Consider the following 3975-nt stretch of genomic DNA (forward strand, 5'->3'; position numbering starts at 1 on the left):
TAATTAACTAATTAACAATAGATAAACAAATAAATAAAAAATAAATGAAAAAAATGGGCCAACAAGGTAATTAACGCCTAAAAACGCAAAAAAAAAAAAAGGAGCAAAATGAGTAATCCACCACGCTTTATACAATGACCATGCTTAGGGTAATAATATATTTAACAATGTAATAGAAAATTGCATCAAATACCTAGATTGAAGCTTTTTTTGAGTTTTTGAAATGTATTATACGCCGCTCTATTCCGAAATCCAACCTTAGAAACTTGTTCTACACTTCAATATACCAACAATATTGAGTTTTGGATTGAAAAATAACGAAATTATTGTTTAAGGGGTTGACTCACCGAAAATTGGGGTTAATGGCGGGTGGGGACTTGAAAGTTTCACTGTATGCAGTAAGATGCAAGGAGAAGATGGAGGAATGTCCTTATTCACGCACGAAATTATGGCGCGTGCGTGAAAAATCTGCTAATTTTAAGAAAGCTCCTTCAGACGAAATTGAGAATTCGTGCGTGAAATCGTATTTTTGGTGAAGGAGTCCTTTTCACGCACGAATTTCGCGTGAATACTACTAATGTAATTTTTTTTTTTACTTATTTAATTTGTCTAACTTTTTATTTTTTCATACAGCATTTCTAAGTCATGACTCGTTCTTTTCTTCTAGGTAGCTAATGTTGACCCTCTATTATCATGGAATGATATTTGTAACTGTCAATTCACGTTGTCATCTGCTTCTAGACTTCTAGTTGTGTTTTACTTTTATTGTGTTTTGATTGGTCGAAATAAATGTTGACTCAACCCTTGATTGATTCAAATAAGGGTTTGTTTTATATGATGGGAAATGCTGTAAAATGTTTTTCTAATAAATAATTTTTTGAAAAATAAGTGATTTGTTAACTTATTTATCCCTGTTTGATAAGTAAGAAGAAGAATATTTCCCAAAAATATAAGTCTTATTTCAGAAAATAAAACATTTCATATTTGAATTCACTATCAAATTTAAAAATTTGGCTTTCAAAATTTGAATTGTGTCTCGTAAACTGGGGTAGAGTGAATAACCAAATTTGTCATCTGGTATTGTTCTGTTATCGTCTTCCAAGGATATTCATTTTGTGTGAAGTTGTCTTGGTAGCCGTTAATATCTTTTCACTATTCTAGAGGAATTCGAGATACATATACTAAAAGTTGATTTTATCTCTATTACTCCCTTGATCTATTTTATTTGTTCTGTTTTTTTTTTTTTTTCTTTCCACGTCCCTTTAAAAAAATATTACTAATTAAACTTATCCGTTGATCTCAATTAAATACTACTCTCTTTGTTACCATATTTATTGAGTAAGGATAAGGTTTAAAATAATGGTTAATTATATCTTAATTTTTTAAAATGAAAATTATTTTGGACCATCTATTTTTAATAAGGACGACAAATAAAGTGGATCAAAGGGAATAACTATTTTAACCAAATTAATTGCACTAATATAAAATGAAACAACTTAAATCACATATTTAACTATTTATATATTAGGAGCTACGTAAATTAGTTGATTTCAGATTTTCAGTGGCGCTTTATTTGACATGCCCTATTTGGTGTACTAACGTTTATAATTTATTTTGGGTGGGTTAATCAACATTGTCCTTTGCTGTTCACAAGAACTTGTGCGACCCAAGTTGTTGCTTACAATTTTTTGTCTTAGTTGAGCTGTTATATTTATTTATTTATTTTTATAAAAAAGAAGTTGCGTCTGACTTAGGTTCTTGCTGTTGTTGATTTGTCTAGATAATTATGAATTTATTATGATGGATACAGTTCGTTTCTTCTAGGTAGCTAATGTTGACCCTCTATTATCATGGAATAATATTTGTAATTATGGGATTTGTCAATTCACGTAGTCATCTGATTCTAGACTTCTAGTTGTGTTTTACTTTTATTGTGTTTGATTGGTCGAAATAGATGTTGACTCAACCGTTGATTGATTCAAATAAGGGTTGGTTTTATATGATGTGAAATGCTGTAAAATGTTTTTCTAATAAATAATTTTTTGAAAAATAAGTGATTTGTTAACTTATTTATCCGTGTTTGATAAGTGAGAAGACGAACATTGCCCAAAAATTTTATAGGAAGACTAGGAAAACATTATGGGGCGAAAGTCGAAATTGAAGCGTCGGGTGGGTGAGTGGAGAGGAGACAATGATCTCTTAAGAAAATGACATTTATGGAACTTGTTTTTTCCTAATCTTTTAAAGAAATCATTCTTTTTAAAAAAAATCTAGATAATGTAATTAACCAAACATGAAAAAATTGGAAGAAGTTATGTTTTTCCCTATTACCAAAAACACCCTGAATAAATGATTTCTGTTTTGTATCCAAGGCCTATATTAGAGAAGCCCATCGTTCCAGACAATTTCTAACATTGGGCGTGGGCCAAATTTTAGCAATTGACTGTCCACTGAGAATTGGATTTGGGCTCAATTAAAACCTTTGCAAATATTTGGACCTTGCCTGATGGGTTCTGGACTTTGGAGACTGCTTCTTGCTTTTCCCGTCGAAGAGGTTTATTTGGACGGGACGGGTTCCAATCAAATGTGTTTGAAAATTTTGCAAGGATTTCCCTTCAATCGCACATATTTTTAATTTTTGTCCTTGTTATTTGTGGTCTTTAACTAGCTCACGTCATCTATCGAAAAATATTCATTTTGCTTATTTACTCAAAGATAAGTTTTGTAACATTTATCTTCCGAAACTGGACTTTTGCTTCGCTCGGCATGTAAATCTGTAGGAATTATTGTTATGCAGGTTAGGTTCTGTAGTATTTTTAAATTTTGTTGTAGTGTTTAGAAACTGGAGTTATGCTTTTTGGGCGTGTGTTATTTATCTTTCTTTAGTTGAATAACATGCCTATTTTTGTGCAGTTTGATATGTTTTTTGGCCATTTTTATGTTGAGTTTAGATAGTTTGCCGTGTCCGACATAACTTGTGTTATATTATGATACGAAAATCTAAAATTATATTGAGTAAATATAAACGTATGTTGCACAAAAAGTGTTGAAGGACAAAAATTAAAGACCACGGATACGAGGGCCAAAAACTATAGACCACCGCGAAATAAGGGAATTTGTGCGAATGACCCAATATATTTGTTAGGAATGTCACTTTAATGATCGAAAATACTTCATACTCCAATCAAGAAGCTATTTTAAAGTGCCATATCTATACTACTATGTCTTGCGTGCAAGGAGAGTGATAAATAGTCAGTACAGTTAGAGGAAGTTTTAGAGATTTGCTTAAACGTTTTCGGGTATATCTTATTTAGGCTGAGCTATGTTTCTCACTCAATTCTGCTTTAAAAAGTTTACAAGTTTAACATCTTAATTTGGTTGATTTAATCACAGGGTCTAAAGTGTCTTTAAAATGGTAAAACTAACACACCCATTGTGGGTGGTGGTTGATAGATCTCTACAAAATTGGAATAAGCGAATACAGATCATGTTCACAGTTTATTACCAAAAAAAAAAAAAAAATCTATCGCAATTAGAGGTCTTTTTTATTTTAATTCTTATTCAATGATTGCAAAAATCTTCCCTTGAATCGTTATCCATTTGAATCTGCACGACTGCAACTAATCCAAGATACTAAAGAAAGACACTTCCATGGATGAAAAAAAAAGCCTTCAAACATTTACATTCTACCAAAAACTATTCGTTTAATTTGCTCAATTATTTTTGCTCAATTATTTGTTACATCACGAATTGTTCGTCATTTTAATTGAATTAATATAGAGCGGAGATAGATAGGGTCCCAAAAGCTTTTGCTCTTGATTAGAAGTCCGAATTTGAGTTATCTGAATAGAGACGCAAATTCAAAATAATCAAGCTAATGGGCTTCAAATATACATTACATAATAGTAGGGGAAAAAAACTATATTCATAGAGGATAATATAAATTATCGTTCGATAAATAAACTTTTACTCAAC

The sequence above is a fragment of the Lycium ferocissimum genome, chromosome 7 (genome assembly GCF_029784015.1).
Source record: "Lycium ferocissimum isolate CSIRO_LF1 chromosome 7, AGI_CSIRO_Lferr_CH_V1, whole genome shotgun sequence".
In the NCBI taxonomy this organism is placed as follows: domain Eukaryota; kingdom Viridiplantae; phylum Streptophyta; class Magnoliopsida; order Solanales; family Solanaceae; genus Lycium; species Lycium ferocissimum.